At 38.3% G+C, this 22656-nt stretch overlaps 1 protein-coding gene and 1 long non-coding RNA gene across 14 annotated transcripts in view; one reads left to right on the top strand and one right to left on the bottom strand.

The window, feature by feature from the left end:
- Window positions 1–20411, top strand: part of LOC139102323 (uncharacterized) — a 33915-nt gene extending 13504 nt beyond the window's left edge. The window contains exon 3 of the long non-coding RNA XR_011545682.1: window positions 20301–20411. This is a non-coding gene — a long non-coding RNA (uncharacterized lncRNA). The remainder of the gene's footprint in view (window positions 1–20300) is intronic.
- Window positions 1–22656, bottom strand: part of Rg (A kinase anchor protein rugose) — a 266288-nt gene that overhangs the window by 138801 nt on the left and 104831 nt on the right. The window lies entirely within an intron of this gene.

Raw genomic sequence — 22656 nt, 5'->3', positions numbered from 1 at the left:
GAGCGCAATCAATATATTCGATACGCGAGATATTCACCATTGATACTCGTCAATGGAAACGGACTGAGCTCTTTTAAGTAGAATACACGCGCATTGTTTTGCACCTTCCACTTTGCAACTCAAAGAGAGATGAAAACGAACGGCGTCGGTCGATATGATTTTTATCGAACTTTATTTTTGCATCTTGCACGGTTATATTTCTTTGCTAGAAAATGAAGATCTTAAGTAGTGTTTTCATAGTATTCAACGTGACGTTTAACGTTGGCCATAAATAATAGATGAACTCAAGGTGCAACTTAACGACCAGACAGCGAGATCGGATAACGGCAGTATGTTGGCTTCTCATTGCCATTCCTTAAACGTATTTACCAGAAACAGTTAAATTCTTTTAATGGCTTGCATAGAATACTCTGAGAGATTGGCGGGCATGACTGAAATGACGACTGTAAAAGTCGTAAAGATAGCGTCGACCGGAAATTGAAGCCGCAGTAATCGTAAAGATCTTAAATGAATTCGTTTCAAGTTTCACAAGTACATCTGCTAGAAACACGGTCACGGGTAGATTAATAAGAACACTTAAATGTCGGTCTCGCGATCTTTCTCGCTTCGACATTTCGACTGAGGAATAATATATAAAGGTGGGATAATGAGATGAGAGGGAGAAAGAAAAAAAAAAAAAAAAACGCTAAGTTCGATTTCTGATATCTTATTGGACCGGCATTAATATCGAAGTAACTTTTAAGTCTTTTAGATTGTAATATAGTTAGGGACTTAATAAGTGTACTCTAAGGTAAGCCCCGCGCTTGTATTTCGTTCGCCTTTCGAAGTTCTTTTTTGATATTAAACTTCCATGAAACAGGATTTAACGTAAATCAAATTGAACTGCTCCTGCTTATAATCCTACTTTTGCGGAATTATATAGAAAACAAGTAAATTGGAAGTGTAGTAATAACAATGTTCAAATTAAAAACTTTATAAAAGCCCATTATATTTATATATCATGGAAAACATGTCACATATTTCGATGTAAAATTAAACATATATATATTATTAATTATTTGGAAAGAAATTTAATTAAATAAAATATAAAAATATAGAAATTAAATCATACATTAATAAAGCCGACGCGAGAACTCGAGGCCAACGTTAAATCAGACATCGCAGATGTAACACAGTCAGTAGGAACTAAATGCGATCAGCTGTTCGTGTAGTAGTCGATGTCGCCGTTAAGTCAGACTAAGGTAACTGTTCAGTAGGAGTGTTACATTCTTACTCTGTTCGCTGGGATAAATTATCTTATAAATCAATTTTTTTTTTTAATATGAAAAAATACATCGTACCGTTTAATTAAAAATCTGCAATATTAAAAATAACGATTGTTTTTTTTTTCTATTTTTTTATTGGACATTTCAGTAACAGTCGAAAAATCGCGTAAAAATTGACTTTTTTTTTATGTACATATATTCGGCAGAAAGAGAAACGTGCCGCGAAATACATGGCAGGCCGCGGAAACGGAAATGAAAAGCTGTATTACGAATGTGAGAGCGCTCGTTTATAAAACACCGTGTTGCTTAGCGCGCCGTGTAGTGTAGCGCTTATCGTCTCGCGGGCACACAAATGAGATAAACGTGGGCGCCTGCATCATTCCGCGCACGTTCCCACGACTGAGAAGGGATAAAAAAGGGTCGTGCCGATGAACGGGCTAGCGAATCGTGCCCTTTTTTTCTCTTTCCTTCGCATCGTGCGAAACTGCAACTGCTACGGCATGATGTGCAATGCGCTATGCAGCGCCAGCATCTCGAGGCACGGTCATTGCGCCATACGACCGACAATTTAAATGACGCTCACGTCGGCAGGAGATTTATAATACGACACTAGACGGCTGTTCCTTCACCGACATAGCCGACTTCGATAGCAGAAGACACGTAACTTTTTCCGAGATATAACTGCGGGACATGTAACTTTCCTTCATTTATTTTACCGAAGAATATATCGCGTCTACATACATACATTTTTTATTTTTTTTTATTTCCTTTCGATACGTATGTATAGGCGGATTATATCTCCTTTTACGTCTGTAACTGTCATATCCGTCGACATATCCTGTGCCGTTCTACAATTTCTGTAATATTGAACGCGCCCCACACAATCGTAAACCGCTGTGAAAACTTTAATGAATGTAACGTTTCGTTATTAAATCCTCTTATAAAACCGTGTTATTAGAATAATTAATTAATAAAGTAAAGAAATTGAACTTTGAGTGTTAAACGCGATTGATGGCGCATGAGATAATAAAATTCTTGTTCAATAATTGCTACAATTATTGAATTAAAAAATGCACGAATAAAAATTTTATTATCTCGTGTGCCATCAGTGGCGTTGGACTTTCAATGACGAATTTCTTTAGCATTAATTAATTATAATACCGAGAGTTCCGAGTTAATCAAACACAAATAATTCATGTAAACTCATCTCATTGTCTTTACGTTTTTTTTTCTTTGCTTTTCTTTTTTTTTATTCGATTACTTTTGTCGGGACGCTACCGCGACATTCCTATAATTTTACGAATTAATTATATATATATATATATATATATATATATATATAATATATATAATAAACCGTGTATACTACGCATTAGAGAATATCCCATGCAATATCCAAGAAACCCATTCACACGAAAGGTTAATGTGATCTACTGAAAGTATATCGGAAATAGCAGTATAAATAGTCTCGATCTTCTATACCTGAAGGCTACGCGCGAATCCTCTTACCGTTCAATTTACGACTGCAAGTGTATCGCAATGCTTGTCGTGTGGCGCGATCCATTTATACTGGAAATGCTCACCGGAACGCGTACGGTTACGCAGATAGATGCGCGCGAAGGAATACGAGCGTTCTTGGAGTCCGATATAAATTCCGATCAGAAATATCCACTTTGCGGGGAAATTCGGCTACGTGATTTATCTCGCAGGTTTTCCGCAAAGTGAAATACCCATTTCAATTTGCGCGGACGCGACACGTAGCGTCGTCTCTCCTCGCATTATACAGCATTGTCGACAGAATTTCGAATAGCGCGTTAAAACCTATTGTCCGATGCCGCGGTGTAATTTTCAATATATTTACATCAATTTCTAGCCATGAAAAAAAAGGGGGGTATTTTCGCGTTTTTCCACGTGAATAACGAACGTTGCTTAATTTAACAAGTAAAAAAGAAAACTAAAATTCCTCATAGAATATATACCATTAACAATACAAATTTTGTGAATAAACGGGTCGTATAATTTTTCGATTAATTTGCGATTTAAATATTATAAAATAATTCCAGTAGAAAGAAAACAAGCGAACTTTTAGCTGCACCGAAACATTTTTCAAAGAGACTCAAGCGGTTAATGAGACACAAAAGGAAAAGCTTGATACTGTGAAACCATTAAATTTTAATCGCCAGTACCTCAATACGCTCCGCGTGTACTTTGCATCTCATGTAAGCGGCATAATGATCGTTGCGATAAACGAGCTCTAATGTAACGCATTGAAAAATTTAAAAGAAGACTGTTTTACATTGAAGGTATAAATATCACGTTAAGCGTAATTCTTTTTATACTCTGTCGCTGATGATTCTATTTGAAGAAAATAATCTCGTTAATAATTATCTCTTTTATTTGTGGAAGGCGTTAAAAATGGGAAGGGGGGGCGAGTTCTACGAAAATTTTGCGGAAAAATTATTGCGAAAAAATCATTGCGGTGCATGTATCACGGTCGAATGTCCATAAATGAGAATTTTGTTTCACCAGATATAATTTCACCAGATATAATAATCCGATATTTTTAGAGTGAATGAAAAATTCACTGCGGTCCGGAGTCTGCGGCTTGCAGTCTATCGAGCGCCCCTCCGCGTTACACGGTGCTTCTCTTTTCGGCTGCGGTTGACATGTCACGCGAATAGGAAGAAGATCGAGCGATCGAATACTTGGCGGAGCGATATTAAATGCAAGCGGCATCGCGTACGTGATATCTGTACATTCGTGTCACGTTAAAAATTCAATGTGCGCGCCATTGTCGTGATAGTGATGTTGACGGTAAGCACTGTCCACTGGACGTATCGCGAAGCGAACCGTTTTTATTCTCCGTGAATTAACAATAGCTCCCAATACGCTCGAGCTACGCGGAATACATTAATACATACTCGGCGAAAGAAAATAGTGCTGGCTGAATGGACCGAGAGCAATAGCTTTTAATGTGCATGTTTCTATAATGCGTTCCGAATGCCACTGATTTTACTTCAATAGACGCTCATTTAACGGAATTAAAATTTCATTGGCGCGCGATAAATTCTTTATTCAACATTTTGCCATGGTTGAATTATATATACAAATATAAATTCGCTGCTATTATGGGAAAAATGTAATGGGCGACATTTTTGTCGAAGATAAAACGTTCAACATGTCTCTTTCGAATAGCAGGCAGCGTGTACCATCTAATCCGCGCATAGCTGGACAATGCAGTTGATCCGATCTAAAACAATGGATAATACCCGAATTACAATCCAGCCGCGCGATGCAAATATCCACATAAGCTCAGCTTTAGTACTGGCATCTATACTCGTCTCACTGAAAGCCATCAGAGCGCGCGCGTGAGAATCCTTGATTTTCGGGCGTGCGAAAGACCCGGAAAACCAGCAAAGTGCTGCTGGTCTTTATAAAGCCAGCGATGTGAAAAGCGCAGACGGAAGCGGATGTAACAGGATGTAATCGTCTTGCGTAAATCGCTGACTCGCGGCTGGTTGCGATTATTACGAAAAAAAAAGGACTCGAGAAGCTAAACCGACGGTATCTGCCGAACAAGGGAATCGCGGAAGCTGAGCAATTCCGGGTGGGGTGTCAACTCTCGTGGACCGTGGGGATCGATAGTAGGCGCGCTACCGGATTTCCAGAACAGAATATTTGCTACGCGATCGAGACGGAGTAATGGTCCATTCCGGTTCATGAAATCTGGCGACTTTCCGCCGCCTGCTTTTGTACTCTCACCGCTTTACTTTCTTTTTCTCTCTCTCTTTCTCTCTATCTTCGTATTTATCTCAATCTTTATCTCTCCCCGCACGATCTCGATTGCCGTTTAACTCGGTAACCATCACTTTCCACTCGCAGCCCCGTTTCCTAACATCGAGTGCACGTCCGCTCTATTTATCTAAGTAGCCTGCACAGGGCAGAAACTCGCTATAAGATTCAGCCGTGCTTCGCCGCTCCCCATGGCCCACGAAGTCTGAAAGTCGATCTGGCTGGAACGCACGACTTCAGGCGAGGAGAACGACCATCGGATCAGATAAAGTCACTTAAGGGGCGCCGTATCGCCTTTCCCTGCGAAAATACGGGAAACCCTCGTCGCACCGTTGTCGGCTCGCGTCCTAATTCCCTCGCGACCTCGCTTGTTAAGGGACAATGTAGTTGATAAAGTACACTGACATGGGCACGTATTTGCGAACGTATATGCATGTGTGTCTTTCTGTCTCTCTCTCTTTCTCTCTCTCTCTCTCTGCGTGTTTGTGTACATGTATGTATGTGCGCGGAAGACGGTCCATGCAAATGCCATTGGAATGGATGAGCTCAAGACGTGGAAATTGGGCGTTTGTCACGCTGACGGAAGATAAGCGTCCGATAGATTGATTGTCCCGATTCGGCGTCGATTCAGGGACAGTAGTCTCTAGCGATTTAAATTACCTTCTAAAACATTACTTCGGACGTATACTTCATAAGATACCTTGAGAAAGATACGAGACACCGCGATTAAAAATATTACCCAAGCTTTAAAAAAAAAAAAAGCATATATTACTTTAAAGAAAAACTGAAATTATTGTAAATTCTTTGTCTAATAAAATAATGTGAGGTTAACAAGCTGCTGAGAAAAATTGAATAAAGAAGCTGCGAGAGATTTTGTCCTCCTTGTTAACAGTTGAATAAGCAAATGATTCAATTTTCTTAAAAGCGACATTCGAGCGAAGCGGCAAAATTTTTATCGAACATAGTTGATAGCTTATAAGCGACGTGAATATTAGGTTTACGGCGCATTAAACCGAGCCAACGATGCAAAAGTCATCAGTGAAAGATTAACGTGATCACTTATATGAATTTCTCATGGTATGATATCAATAGAATCAATGTAAACGCAGCCATCACGGCGTGGCGAGCATTGCGATTTGGGTATTAATTAGGCAAATAACATCGCAAGCTTCGGTATGCGCGTGTAATCCGAATAATCCCGATTACCGTGCGCGGAAATCCAATGTGCGTCTAATGACGTGGCGGCTTGTGGAAAAGCGTACAACGAGAAAACGGAAAAAAGACACAGAGAAAAAGAGTGACAGAAAGCAAGAGAGTGGTGTGGTAAACGATTTATTTGCATTCTACTTTTGTTTACATAGTATTAACTGAGACCTTTCGTTATAATGCTCCGGCGCCGTTCGACCACATTGACCACACTCACGTTTCATGTCACGTACGTCATATCCGAAGAACAGCATATCCCGTTTTGACTCGATTATACGTACCTGAAACATAAAAATAGATCATATTGCGTACAAAATACACAGAATGTTACAGCTTTTCACGCGCCCCGCGAGTTACGCACATCACGCATACTTGATATCGCAAAATTGTTATTGATCGCTCAGAAATTTCCACAAAGGGTGAAAATTTGCATGGATCATACGTTGATACTGCATATATGTAAATATTTCACATATGACGCTATTAAAATTCAAGTAATTTTTCATCTTCTGTCACGGCAAACAACGCGAGCGTTTGATATCGCGAGTGATTGCAATTCGTTCGTGCGTGTCGCGTTGGCGGGAAACTAAAATTTTGTGAAATTTTTTATAGCAAACGTCAACACCACTACGTTGCTTATACTTTACGAGAAAGTCATTTAAAATTCGTTTTCACACAATGACAAATGGTATCTCTCCGCAAATTACATCTCTGACATTATAAATGATTATAAGCCGGCCGGAAATAATGAAAACCGAATATTGCATTGTGGAATTTTTATCACAGTTACACCGTTCTCCGTTACGCGCAAAGTTCGCTATTTCCGTTGTAAGATTTTACTCAAAAAATCAAACGTTATATTTGTCCAAAAAGAATTTTTTTTTTATTTATTCGAATACTTTACGAGAAATATATGTAGAACGCGTAAAAGTGTCGCGATTTGATGAATACACAACGGGTACTACGAGTGCCACTTTAGAACTACCGTTATGAAGCATTCGAAAACACCATTTTCTTCCTATCTTTACGAGCGAATTATGCGGCACGGTGGAACCCGACTTTTATTCCTCTGAACGATGGTGTGAAACAATGTCCCCCGTCGCATAATCTGAAGAAGTAAGCTATGCAAATTGGTCCATCTTAGATTTTTACGGCAATGCCAGACAAAACGTAAAAATGGAAGCCAACTGTCGTTGTTACAAAGCTCGCTAGTTGTAGTCTAAAATAATATCGCGTTTCTTTAGGGATCTCTATATCATCGTAACGAATTAAAGCCAAATAGCCTTTCCTGGTTTTTTTATCTCTCTTTCTCTCTCTCTCTCTCTTTTATTCTTTACGTCGAATTTAGCACAACGACAGAATGCGCAAATTGGACTTTGGTATGCAAGAAATTACAGAGATGCAAAGTAGAACGCCAATTGCGAACGTCCAATTTTGTTCTTGTACACTTAAGTTAAACTGATCTGGTAAATCGAAATAGCAAGCAGGACTAAGAAACATATACGAACGAGCTTACATTGTTGTTTATACCAAACTAAAATTTTTTTAATGCATTAAAGAAAAGTTTGAAATAATGTGGCAAAGCTCATTTCATGCAAACTCATTAAAGTTAAATTTGCAAAACAGATATATACATAAAAATGCGGAAATTACTCCTCTTCTAATAACTGGATTAAGTACTCAAAGTATGTATTAAATTTCAATTTAAAAATTCATTTCCCAGAAAATTCCATCTCTCTCGCAATTTCTTTCCGTAGCAAAAAAAAAGGAGGGGAGGAGAGGGATAAACTCTTTGTTTTTTATTTCCTTTCGTAAGTTGGCCACGGTCTTGGTCTAAGAGGCACCTACTAAATTTGACCGCAATTACTCGCCTTGGTAACGAATGCCGTCTGTTCCTTGCGATTTGGTGAAAGGCGATTAAGCGACAAGAGAATTCATTAGTCACGGATTATCCTGAGGCGCGCGGCTCTCCACAAAATCGGTTTGGTCGTTTCCGGAAGATTTTAGGTCTCGTATGGACTGTCGATGACAGATTGCTATTTGCTACGCGGTGAAGCCGCCATTACACCATAATGCCGTCGTCGCGCCGCCGGCGGAACAAGATTCCTAATTAATCGATCGCTTATCGTAGAAAACGAGCCGGTCTTTCTGTGACGAGGGTATGATGAGGGATGTTTAACCGTAACTACCCGATAGTTTCGGATTGAAATTCAAGTCCTCCTCTCTACTTCGAACTCCTTACCCGATCGAATTAATTACACGCAAAATTTATAATTCCGAACCGTGAAAATTAATATTAAATAATGTTAACCATATTTCGCGAAAGTGATTTACACCTTCAATGAGAGACTTCTCGCCATCTCGTTTGCAATGATAAGTTAATAAGAATTTGTGTAATGTAATTCGGTTTTAATAAGTCCGCCTGAATAATTCAATTTTACAATTAATACGACCGGGTCGATCTCGACGTTTCGCGATCTTTAGTGCAATTCAGTGTGATGAATGAAAGACATTAACGTCAGTAGAATGTTTTCGAAAAGAATCCAGATCTCCCATAGAACGGAGGCGTTCGAGAAGAACTTATCGCGGGAGACGATTTATGGTGCAGCCAACGCGCAAATCGACTTTCGGGATGAGTCGAAGGTGTGGCGAGTCGTCTCGAGCGAATCTTCGCATTGTGCTCGAGACATACCACACTTACGATGAACGATCAAATCGATGGCTGCAGCGAAATGCGCCGTGGGGGTTTACCGCAAAGACACCATGTTAGATTTATATGCAACGAAGAATCCATTGCAGTACGGTATCTTCGGACGTTAAATCCCGCGATTTATTGCCACGTCGTCTGGCGCCCGGTTTCAATTTTTAACGATTTTCGATGTCACGACTTATGTCCGGTCATAACGTTAATCTGCCTTTTGTGCGCGATAATTCCCAGCCTCAAATGATTAATATCCAAGGTTTCTGAATGTAGTTAGAAGGAAAAAGTATTGACAATTTGATTAATTATTATTATTATTCTTATTATTATTAATCAGTAATTTACTTTTATTTTATTTTTTCTGAACAATATTCGATGTACGTTTCCTTCATGCCGTATAATGTAATTTTCGTTATAATCCACAGTCGTATGTATAATGATGAAGCAACCGTTAATGTAGCCGTTGTCGTACAAATGCATTCGTTCGATAATTGAACAAGTCTAGTTATCCCGATAAAGCGATCGCTGCGAGATTGGAATTCAAATTGTAACGGGACGCTGTATCATGGGTTGGCTCACTGAAAATTACAATTTGCCATTATTTCCGTAGCGCGCAGTGTAGCTGCCGCGGAAATCTACCCATACAGTATTCGGATGGGATGTACTTTCGTGAAATATGAATGAGGTTCGTTGGGGTGTACAAAGCTGACCGGTAATAAGATTCTGACGCGTCAGATACGCGCCGGAGGTATATTTCGATCTCTCTTTATGCATGCGCTTGATATCTTCAAACGAGATGGATATTTCGTTGTTTTATGTTTTACCTTAAGCGCGCACTTTCACGGGAAAGTGCTTAAAGTGACCGGCGTAACTGCGATGTCTGCGTAGCCAGAGTTTAATTGCACTTGCGTTGTACACGATGGCCGAGCAATTAGACACCCCTTACTACGAGCGGTCCAAGGGGTTCGATCTAGCCCGATGTGCCCGGGATCGTACGGCGCGGTCGTTATACGTAACGAAGGGTTGCACCCAGGCAAGTTCGCCATCGGGAATCGAGGTTGACAATTGATTTTGTGCCATGCCAACTTCTAATCTAGCCCGTTGCCGTTCTGACGAATGAAAAACACGGGATTAGTCGCCGTTTTGCAAGCACGATTATCAAGTAGTTTGATTTTCGAAACTTTCGCGACCTCGTTAATCAGCGGTTAATTGATTTGACAGCGAGAAAGGATTTCCCGTGTATTATTTCACGTGTTCGCTAATGGAAAAGCCATGAGAATCGAGCCGGTCAAAAAGACGATAGGTAGTTCAATTCCGTCTCTTTGTTAAATCACCGATTCGTTTTCACATATATATAACTATAACTCGATGGGAAGATTGATCTCCGTGTCGGCGTTGACGCTCTCTTGAAATTATTTTAGGTCGATGAAAGCGATATCTTTAATTAACAAGTTCCGTTATACGATGTGCTATTGAAAAGTTTCATGCGGGGACGATAACGCGCATATGTATGTAGAATGATCTGAAAAAAGTACGATTTGGTGAACTTTGTTGGGGGGTATGTACACAGCGTAGATGAAAGTATTCGAGGATTTCAAAACAAACGACTAGATCAAAGGTTACCATCTTTGCATGTCCCGGGTCCGAGTGCTCTCGCAAACTCTCGGGTCGCGATCAATCATCTCCTTTGCACGAGTGTTTTGCTCGTAAGCAAATGATGTTTATCGAAAAGTTTTCCGCCCGCCCTCAAAGAGGAACGAGAATATTTGCAGAACTGTGAGTTTACGGAAAACAAAATATATATATATATATATATATATATATATATATATATATATATATATATATATATATATATAATGTATAAAAACGAGGTAACGTTGGACGTAAGTTTTTATTTTTTTATTTTTTTTATTTTAAATTATTGCTGGGAGATTCAGAATATTAGTTTTGAGTAGAAGATAGTTGAGATAAGATGTGGCATGAGATAATTGAAAAATTAAAGAGATGGACAAACGGAAAACCTTGCACGAAATATAAATATTTTATTTTTTCGCAAGTTTATTATTTATCGAGTATAAGAAACGCGCTTTTGCATAGTAGAATTGCTCGGTTAACAGTCGGTTCTCGTTAGCTGGCAAAACTATGACTCAAAATGTTCAGTGTCTTGATTGTGCACACCAACTGCACTCACGAAGCTAATTATTTATCTCTTTTTTGGACGTGTGGGAGATGCTGCTGGCATAAAGCCATGTCTGAATGCGACGTGAGCCACTTAGTATCTGCGTGTAACATCAGAATATAATTGATATCGTAAGCTGGCACTGACGCTAGTATTAATACCAGAATTCAGTTTTGTACATGTATGACAGATAAATATTCGTTAAACAAGTAATACATTATAATTAATTATATTTTATTATTAAGTAAATATAAAATATATATTTATGTTGGAAAAAGAAATATAATACAATGCACGTTCTTATTGATGGGTGCGCAATTCTGATAAAATCATACAGAATTCATTAAAAAAATAACTCGGTTAGTGTGGATACGATCGATTGCTTTTATTTTTAGTGAAATGTAATCAAAATTTAATTTAAATTCATGTTTCTATAGAAAATATATATCGCGATTTCTGTTGAAATTCAAAAGAACACAATCGCAAAGGATTTAATATACGCGAATGTAGTTGATATTGTTCATACGTTTTCAAAGATAGAACAATAGAAGGGATTTAAAGCAGTGCTATATTGCATTTTTGAATTACGGAATTACACAGCTTATTATCACTTTTGCATTAATAATTTCATTAAAAAGCATTATATATATATATATATATATATATATATATATATATATATATATATATATATATTTAGCGTCATATTTATTCCATAAGCGTATTTGTATTTACATATTATAAATTTTCTCATAAGCCTTATTATTATTAGTGTATTATGCTGCAAAATTATTTTCCAACTACGTGTCAGTAATACGATGTGCCTTGGTACGATGTGAATTTCGCACTAATCAACGTAAGAATTGCCTTTGACATTCATCCCACGCTAGAATATCGGTCTCTCAAACAGGAAGCGTGACATGCATTATCGGATTATCATTGATGTCTATATGGCAAACTCATTACAAGCCTTCGTGGTTAACAGACGTGCTTATGACATGTACGCGGCTCTTCGTTCACCTCAAAAACTTATCGCGTCAAACAAAGCTTAATTTAATAATAAATAATGCATAACATTATGCGATACTAATTTTTAAAGTTACACACAAAATAAATATTTATGAATAAATGCTACGCATTTCTTCAAATATTGTTTAAGTCCGCTTTCAACAGTACACAATAAGTTAATGTATATTTTTTTCATTTTTAAGCTTTAAAAAATATTAAATAAATTTCCGTATGTTCCGAGATAAATCATAAATCCAGTGTCGGTCATGGTTTGGTTTTACAAGCGTGAATTTTCGATATTTTCATTTATTTTTTACCATTTGCTGTTACACGGAATCATTGCAGATATGAATAATTTTAAATTTATACTATATGACAAATTCATTAATACATAATAATTCACAAATCGAGTATATGATACTAGTAAATTTTTTTATAATATATTAATAACAAATAAAATATGTTTAAAAGATTTTTACCGCCGTGAAATGACGGATAGCGACGATAACGAGAATTTTGACAGATGGCTGTTATAAGTATATTAAATTCTTTAAGATTTAACACAGATTTTGTTTTAACAAGTTATCGATATCTTGCAATATTCCTGTCTCTTTGCAGCGGCGAAAAGAGTATTAGATTTGTCGAAAACTGTTCTTTTTCCGTCGAATAGAAGGTTGGGTGGGCCCGACGATTCCCTGACGAATGCGTAATCCGATGAACCGAGATCGATGGCTTAACTAAAGCGGCTGCTCCGATTTTGAAGATTCGATGGAAACGTAATCGCGTCGAATCGACGGAGTGGAACGTCGGTGATTAAGCCGGTCGGGAGAGTTGCCAGCAAAAGCGATATTTTATACGATTCATATCTACAGCCGTATTGTACGTTTCGATGCGAATATGGATATTATGGATATTACGTGTGAAGAGATTTTCGCGCTCGATTCGGAACTCGAGAGTACGTCGTTACTGTCGCGCGGATTCATTTTCCTCCTTCGCTCGCAGATGCGACATACGTAAACCACGGAAGGATAATATCTAGCAGCGGGAAAGGTATCCACGTTGTTTATAACGACAGGACAATATAAGCGTTGTCCTTTTACATGTACGAAACTGTAAATTGCGCGAATAAAAATTCCTTAAAGTTCTGTGCTCCGTATACACAATTGCGAGCATAAACCACTCCCTTGTTATATTAGCCAACAGGTTTTTCTGCAATACATTGTTGCCAGGAATGTCAGCGTTACTGAAATAGGTAACAAATTGCAAAATTTTTATTTTAATCTCGCGAAATATGTACTTAAATTCTAAATTACGTCCAATCGATTTCCTATAGTTCCTAAAAAAAAAAATAATAATAATACTGTTATTCGTACTATCGTTCAATTTTAATTTTTTAATTAATTTTTCTCGATTATCAAAGTATAAATTATAAATCATCTGTTGGAAAATTAGAAAGGCGAAAATTCTAAACCATTTAATTTCTACAAGGCAGGTTTTTAATTATCAGGTCTGATTATATGATGTTTTCATTTATAATCATCGTCGGACATTTTTCCAACGACGCGTAAGTGTGCGGTTGCGGTGAGAAAGTTTAAGGTAACATTAGACATGCTCCATTAAGAGTAACGGCATTGCTATTCATACTGCCACTCCTGATAGCATTCCTTGCCAAGGCGCGTTGATGCATCTTGCCAACCCCTTCCGCGTCCTGTCGGGAGCGATCATCCCTTCTATTGACTCCTATTCAAGTCGACATCGTCAGGTCGCCACGCGCGCGGTCCGCGGTATCTCAAGGCGACGAGTACTACGTAAGCTCTATCAATGTCGTGCGCCTGAGATTGCTTAATCTTCTCCATCAGCTTCTCCATTGGCATTGAGGCCGTATTGTTCTATCTCGGTAACGTAGTTGGGGGATGAATCTCTGAACAACGGCCATGTTGCAATTACGATAAACGATGCGGGCGATCGTATCAAAATTAATTTTAATTAATATTTATTAATACTTCGTTCCGACGCATTACACGTGTTGTTTTGATTTAACCGCCCGCGCGAGTTTGTCAAATAATTTCCCAATATCTGCGAAGATAGGGGGAAATGAGCGCGTCATTTGATGCACTTTCGACGGATATTGTCGAAAATTGATACCAGGCAACGTTGGGATAAGTGTGAACGTGTGTAGAGTGATAGCAGGCTTTACGCCACGTACACACTTGCCGTGTATATTTTACAAATAACAACAGCCCGCGGTTATCGCCTACTCGCATATGTTGTAATGTATGCAAAATGCGATTATATCGGTACGTTGATATTGGTAATATTACTAAAATCTAAATGCTTTCACGTCGCGATAATGCGAAATACTGTGCGTGCCGTGTCTGATGGCATGCATCTCGCATAAAAGCATTGTCCCTTCGTTCTAATAATCGCAAGATGTAATACGCGCTATATATAAAATGTACAAGCGACGGCATAATGATCGCACGTAATGTCCCGTCGAAATAAAAAGTCACCATGGAAATCTCATTAAAACGTATATACGGCAGTTTGTAATAACGTACAAAGTAAATGCGTAGAGTAAATAGCGCAACAGTACACCAGTACTTTTGTACGGCGACGTCAAAGGCGTACAGATATTTAGGTAATATTATGAGTTAAATTCTACGTGTTTACGGTCGGTGATAGTTGAACAACGACGGATCTGAAACAACAGATTCGCAGTTCTATTAACGCGTCGCAAATATTAGCGTAGGACCGAATACACCACGCTGACGTCGGTACCTCGCTAAATATATTAGTAGATAATTTTTTAGCGTGCAGATGCGAGAGTCGGCGATTAATTTTCTTCAATATTAATAATCCGGGATGGCGGCGAATATTTATGCCTTTCTGGCGCACAGTGGCGAGTAATTCACGCATATCTCGTAATTAAGTTCGATCATGTATACAAATCCCCGTAGGCGGAACAGCGCACCGACGCACTTCCCGCAATGCTGATATAACGCGCCAATAGCGACTCTGTTGATGACGCAAGATTTTTGTCCGGAATATTCTGACCTCCTCTCTTTACCGATAATTGGACGCTGCTCGTAATAATCGCAGTTACAATGCACGGCGCACGGTTATAATATGATACAATGAAAGATAATGGCGCATAATTTCGCTCCGGCGCGTAACATCAACGACCTGTTTCTAGCTAAAGTGTTAAATCCCCATGTTATTTGCGATATATAAAATAATACGGCGCTGCAGGCGCCAGCCTTCAAATCGATATAATTGAAACTGACATCTCTTATGCTTCCTCGTCATGTTACGAAAGCTGATCCAATAGAAAAATTGCCATTGGCTATTTTGCCGTCGTATGAAACTGCATTATGAAATTCCATCTCGTGGAACATGTTTTTTTCTTGGAGGGTTGACGATAAAAATTCTTCTGTTTAATACGTCGGTATTCCACTTGATAACTGGAGGTTAATAATGCGGCCGTTTTCGCGGTTTGTTTGGCCCCACGTAATTCCGCGCACGGTAGATAGAACGGAAAATCTAGCTCCGAACAGATGGTGCGTGTATGTAAAATACCGGCTGCAAAAGCGAATACGCATATTACGGAATATTTCGATGAGGGAGACCGTGCGAAAAAAACAATTCTAGATTCTATTACGTTTCGCTAATGTGCACGATAAAGAAAAATAATGTTATGTATTATTTCCATCCGTAAGTTCATAACATAAAAATTAAAATATTAATTTTTTGATCTACTCGTATTTATGACAGATACAAATAATTCGAAACGTTTCGTTACGAATCGTATACAATGTCTTTAATGCGTGAGCATCCCGCGAATTAATTACAGAGCTTAATAAGTAATATTAAATTTACATTTACATTTGCATACATTTCATGATACATGCTATATTAATAAAGAAATATTTATTTAAATAAATTACTCGAATGCGAATTGTATTTTAGTCGCTTTAAAATGTATACATAGTTTTATAGCTTTTGTTTTATGAGAAAAAAGGATTTTATTTAGATTATTGTCAGTTAAAATACAAAACGTACATCGAGACTACTGTTTCATCGAGCAATTCAATCGTATTAAATCGACGTTACATGAAATATTAATTTAGATTTTAATAAAATCTTAAAAGCCATTATTTATAACGAGGTGACAAAGTTACGTGGTAATGCGAATGGACATTGATTAAAAAACTCGAAATAACTTGGAATACTTAAGTGTTCATGCACACGCGTCGGAAGAACAATGTTTATTGGCAGAGAATCGATGTTTGTACAACAGCTAAATGAAACCTCGGTCACGAACATCCGGGTTTATCCGGTAAAAACAGCACGGTCCACTACAGAATGTCGACGATGTGTCACATTCTATATGATACCTGCTTCCGCCGTTTCCCCAAACTCCGGCGTTTCACGTATCCGATCCACAAAAAAAAAAAAAAAAAATGGAAGATATTAATTGACAGTACCGTATATGCAAACGAAAACGTGATAATTAATCGTTTGATTCGTATAAATAAAGAATTTTTAATAAAGAATTCCTAATAAAGAATAATAGTATCTAGCAACGGATATTTCTGTGCTATTAATTCTTTTCGTGAGATAAAATCCATCTTACTGAGACTTATACTAAGACAACGGCAGGATGAAATATGAACGGATATGATGCTATTGTACTATAACTTCGAGATCTCAAAATGATGGAAAAGTCTTGATGTTGTAATCCGCTCTGCTATCCTTCCCAAGTTTAAAGAAATAACGTAGAAAAACTCGCGATTGCGCCTTATATCATGAAGTGAACCCATCCGTTTTAGACTGATTATTTTATTAAGGCAAGAGTTGTGAAACAAAAATCGAATATGAGTATTTTCGAGAGAAAAGTTGGATCTCACCGTTCTACATTTTTCCCTCTGGAAAATACGCGAGATATCGTCGTGAGAGCCGTCTTTGCAGAATAGCCATAAATTCCGAGTCCATGTCTGCTTGAAAGTTGGCATAAAGTGCGATGCCCGACATCGGGGCGACGATAAAACTTACCCTCGTGTCCGGTTGTTCGGATCGTTGACGATAAAGCGGATCGTATCTCACGTAAAAATTACAGATATTGCTAGTGAAATAAAATTTTGTGGCGAGGCTACTATTTAATATTGCAGAAACAACATAATTTTATTTATATTTGCTCGGTGGCCATCGGCGTTGAAACTGGACTTTTATGTCTGTAAATTTTTTATGATTGATTTAATAAAGAAAAAATACCGAGGAGATTCTCTTCCCGTATCAAATGTATATTTATGTCCAGGGGCAAAAAAAAATTTCGTAAATGACTTTTAATGAAATATACATTTACCTTGCAAAAACAATTAGGTAATAGAAATAACTCTCTGTGGATACTATTATATCATCACCAAATCGAACAATTAATAATCGTGTCGCAGTACGTGTCGCAATCAATATCTCTGCGTTTTTGTTAAATTGAATTCGTGAAATATCGGAATTCATAGATACTGCTCTATTGTCTTTCACAAACCCTTTCATATATAGTCCAGAAACTTTTTAAACATTGTTCTCTTCACAGTAGTATAACAAGCAACATTATTCCTTTATCTTGCTGAATATTTTCTCTAGATTGCGTCGGATTGATTGGTTCCTCGCATAGATGTGTTTTTGTATCGTAAAGCAATATATTCTTGCTGCACTCCATCCGCGCGATATTCTTCGCACAATCAATCTTGCCATTGTAACATGTTATTAAATTTTTACTATATAAACACATACACGGTATCTGGTGATACATGAATTTTTCTCATTCAGCGGAATAACGTTTTATATGTATGTGCATACGCGCGGATTGTTTGAATTCCTAAATAAACGCCAAACAGCGCGTGATATATCCATCGAACATCCGGAATGGGTAGAACGAGAGTTTTCGAAGTGTTATTCGATTTCCTGGAAAAAGCGAGGTTCCACGTCGACGAGGATATCATTCACGCTCGGTAATAGACCAATGGATTATTTCACGAGCAAACACAGGCTTTGGATTTAAGTTTCAGCGCTTTGACGCTCTTTGATGATTTCCCCAGTGAATTTTCCTGCCGCAAAAAGCATTTTCAGTAATTAAATAAAATAACAAAGCTGACGTAGGAATTTTTAAATTGAAATTTAATTTACGAACATTGGTACATGATGATGCAACAGCGTATATGTTTTTAAAATCGCGTTTTTTTAAAAATATGTATTCGATGTAATAATATTTTGCGCGAAACAATAGATATTACATGATATATGTATATGCGGCAGTCTTATGACAGAGTTTCTCGGGTCCGCGAAGGAGATCCCTTGCGAGATCATAGATAGACCGACCCTTTCCTCTCGGTAATCGTATTCCTTTGATCGAACTCTTTTCCGGAATTGACCGGATGGAATCGCGAAGATGTCCTCGTTACGGTGCAATGCCTCCGATAACTTTTATCGTGGCTATGTTTTTTTTCATTTTTTTTTCTTTTTTTTTTTTTGCAATATCACCGTAATTTTCCGTCCTCTCATGGGTCCTTAGCTGCGGGCGGGTTGGATAAAAATTCATAGGCACCCTCATAGAGATGTTATCGTGTTCTCATCGCACCCTTCATCTCGGACGTGCAAAAGGAAACGAAGAATGTTATCCACTAGACCGTTGTGCCGGTCGTGTCATCGACGATGTCAAAGACAATGACGATGACAGAGATTATATAAGACGCGTATCAAAGACTCTCTCTCTCTTTCTCTCGACCGGCGACAAGGCCCGAGTAAAAAAGTTATCGTCACGCTATCGTAAGCCGCACCCGCCGTGTACGCGATGAAGCGCGGGTGAGAAGAGAGGCGTCCATCCTCTACGCGTTGTAAATTTTTACGCCATCCGCGCGCCTACCGTCGCATCAGCCGTGTATATAACAGTCCAATGGATTCGCAAAAAGCGTTTGATTAATGATCCATGCGGCTTAGAAGGTTAATCTGCCGCAGCTGTGCAACAAAATCATCAATACGTTTTTGGCGCACCGGAGGGAACGAGTTTTCGTGCTGTTTGATACTCGCGCGGCATAAAAAGAATAAAAAAAAAAACATTTTAAATATTCCGTATTGCTGGGCGCGGACGTACTAATAATTGAATACGCGTCAGTCATTCGTTTAGAAGTTCTATGGTCCGACGATACTTTGTTATTTAATTTCTGCGACCGATCAAAGACTCTAGCCTCGCGGGCTTTAACGAGAATGGACGCACTCGTAAATTAAATTACGCCGAGATTGATGAGACGATACTAAGCAGGACGTTCTGTATACTCGACCATGCGCCAATTCAGCAAAGAGTTTGGTCAAAGGAAAGCTCCATTCCTTTCGCAATTCCGAGTTTAAATTTCTCTTGAGACGCTACTCCGCTTTTTGCCTCGGGTATCGATGCGCAACTTGAAAACAACATCGAGGCTTTATTGCTTGAAGAAAGTGCATGCTCGTCTTCCGATCTTGTCGAGGCTTGCTTTTGAGGTGAAAATTTTACGTGGCAAAAAGGCGATATCGAGATCGATTCGGTGGGGACCCCGGTTCATCTTAACGTTGACTCGTAACATCCGTTGAAAAATTCATAACGCCGGTTAACGATCAGTAACGTGGTGCGCGGACCATAAATAACCCGATCGGAGCTTTTTGTGAGGCATCAACGATTCAATTATAAAAAGAAAAAGAGTAACATTTCATATTACCTCATATAAAGTACCTCGTCATTTTAAAACATATTGAAACCGTACTTGCTTTTTACTAAACTAGACGTTATAGAATGCGCGCCTCGCGCGCGTTCGTTTACTCTTGTTTCTTCCACGTTAGAGAAAACTTTTCCATTTAATAATTTTCAGCAACGAATCACGGATGTATAATACGTACGTATTTCACGAGGTACTTTAAACGCTTCTCGTTCATTTTACAATTATATATAATTTATACATACATTAAGACGTTAATTATATATTCATTTTCAAAACTTGATTACAAGAGTAAAAATAATTGACTTAAAAAATATCGTGCGTAACGTATCCGTCAGTTTTAGATTCGCGATGCGTTAAAATTACGTAAAATTATATATTACCAGAATTATTTTTCTGTTTAGATTGGAAGCCTGGAGAAGAGCCAACATACGTGCCCACCCTCATCGTCGATATTAGTGAAAAAAAACGAATCACAGGCGGTTCGTCGGGTTTGCCTCGAGAGTGTCGTTGAAACTAATGGGTATGGCCTTTTTTTTACGCGATTTTGGTGATCAAGAATGCCGTACAATGCGATTTTAATAAGAATTAATTAGCCCACGCGCGATCTTAGCTTTTCGCGACTTTCACGAATATCTTCTGGGTAAAAGAAAGATCTGGCTCGGACATCCCAGACGTTTCGAGAGGAAAAAGAAACCTAGGAAAAGCATCAGGCATCGTAGAAGCAACCTAAAGGTAAAGCATCAATTTTTCATTGCAAAGTGAATAGTTATTCGATATTAAAAAGTCCCGCGTTGTCGTTGTAGTGCATAATATTCGATATAATATCCTGTGTTACATGCGTGGTAACGGTACGTAGCGAGCAAAATTCGGTAGATGGTGAGGGGGAGGAGGAGAGTCACGTACGCAAGTGCGAACGGAGCATGTGCGGCAGCGCGTCGGATGGGACCGTCGCAGCAGTTCTCCTCACTGCGTAGCGGGTGAGCACCGAGTAGGGGTCATTGGCATAGGCGACGTACGTGCTCGCGCGCGCTGTGTACACGTGCATGATGACTGACCACACGGACAGCCGACCACACTAACCAGCCACGCAGCTGGCGCTGTACGACCTACACAATCACACGACCTCTACCGTAAAGCAGATCGAGACACGTGCTAGACTTTTACACCGTCGCGTTCCGTAGATGACGAACTACGCAGGGAGTGTTGCTCGCCACCGCGTTCTGTACGCGCTAAATATTTCACACGCAGAGTTCGTTGATACAAATGATATATTTTAATAATATATTAATACATTTGATATGTGATTAACCAAGAAAAATTGTTTTGCTCTGTTTCAGATCATGATCCATAAGTGAAGATGAAAGTGTAGTCTTTGTGTCGCGAGTATCTTGTGAAGGATGACTTGTCACGTCCCATCTGGGAGGAGGAGGAGGCTCGGGAAGGGCATCCTGCTTCAGCGAAGCAACACTTGGGTAAGCATCGTTTTTATTAATATAAAATTAATGACTGTGACGTTTTTATAATTTTTCTTTTTTCTTTTTTTTTAATTGAAAAATTAAAAGCGCGCAAAAAATTTTTTTTCCTTAACAGTGTGTTAAATATATATCTACAATTTAATTTTTTATTTGTTTGTTACAGATATATTATAACTTCGCTGCTGCGCATCGATCAAGGTTTGTGATATAGTTCCCTTTTTAGTAAATAAGATTTTTGGGTGGGAAAATCAAATTCTATATAAAAGAAAAAAAAAATTAGTCTTTTTATAAAAATTAATTTAATAAAGTAAAATAATATATAATCCCCATTATACGCGCGCGAACAAATAAAATATAAAAATAAAATAATATATAAAAACATTAAAAATAACGATTATAAAAAATTTAGTTATTTCTCGTGTAATATTTTAACTTGACATTCTTACAGCCAGCACTCTTCCGGATTTTTATTTAAATAAAACCAGAGTTTTATTTAAATAAAAATCCGAAGGAGAAATTAACGTGTCGCTCGCCGATATCAATAATTATACGAACTGCAGCCAGTTCGTCGCGCGTTTTTTTTTTCGGAAGTACCGATAAAGTAGCCGGACGACATTTGCTGCGAAATTAAAAAATGTGAGTACCGTACAGGGTCGCGCAAAAGAGTGTAAGTGGAATTTTTTTTTTAAACTAGTTCTCGCGATTGTAAAGTCACTCGGTCGCGGATTTCGCGAGTGTCCAGTGCGCGGAAAGATGACTCGTCACGTCCCATCTGAGAGGAGGAGGTGACCCAAGGAGGGCACATGCATCGACGGAGCAACTTTTAGGTAAATATGAGTTTCAAACACGTAATTTTTTTTTTTTTTTTTTGAGATAATAAATATTGTCAGCGTCTACAATTAATCTTTTTTAATTTTATGTTACAGTCACCGGCAGAATTCCACAACTCCGTCGCTGCGCATCGTCCGGTGAGTTGCATGGTTTTTACAATATTCTTTAGGAAGAGCATCGATTAGATTTCCTTTTTAAAATAAGAAAAAGTACACACGTAAACTTAAAACATTTTCTATAAAAATTAAAACAATACTTTTTAATACTTAAAGTACGCAATTATTTTCAACGAAAAACGTATTAAATCCCCAACCATAATTAAATTAATCTGGAATTATACGCCTTGCGGATTAAATGTGGTAGCAGCTTGGTCGACGTAGTAACGAATCGCGGTAATGTACAGAAATCGCGCGGTTAAATTATGGAAAGTGGTCTATTGAATTACTTTACC

Source organism: Cardiocondyla obscurior, linkage group LG04, assembly GCF_019399895.1.
Source record: "Cardiocondyla obscurior isolate alpha-2009 linkage group LG04, Cobs3.1, whole genome shotgun sequence".
Lineage (NCBI taxonomy): Eukaryota > Metazoa > Arthropoda > Insecta > Hymenoptera > Formicidae > Cardiocondyla > Cardiocondyla obscurior.
Note: the sequence above shows the minus strand (reverse complement) of the source record. Positions and strands in the feature narration are given on the sequence as shown.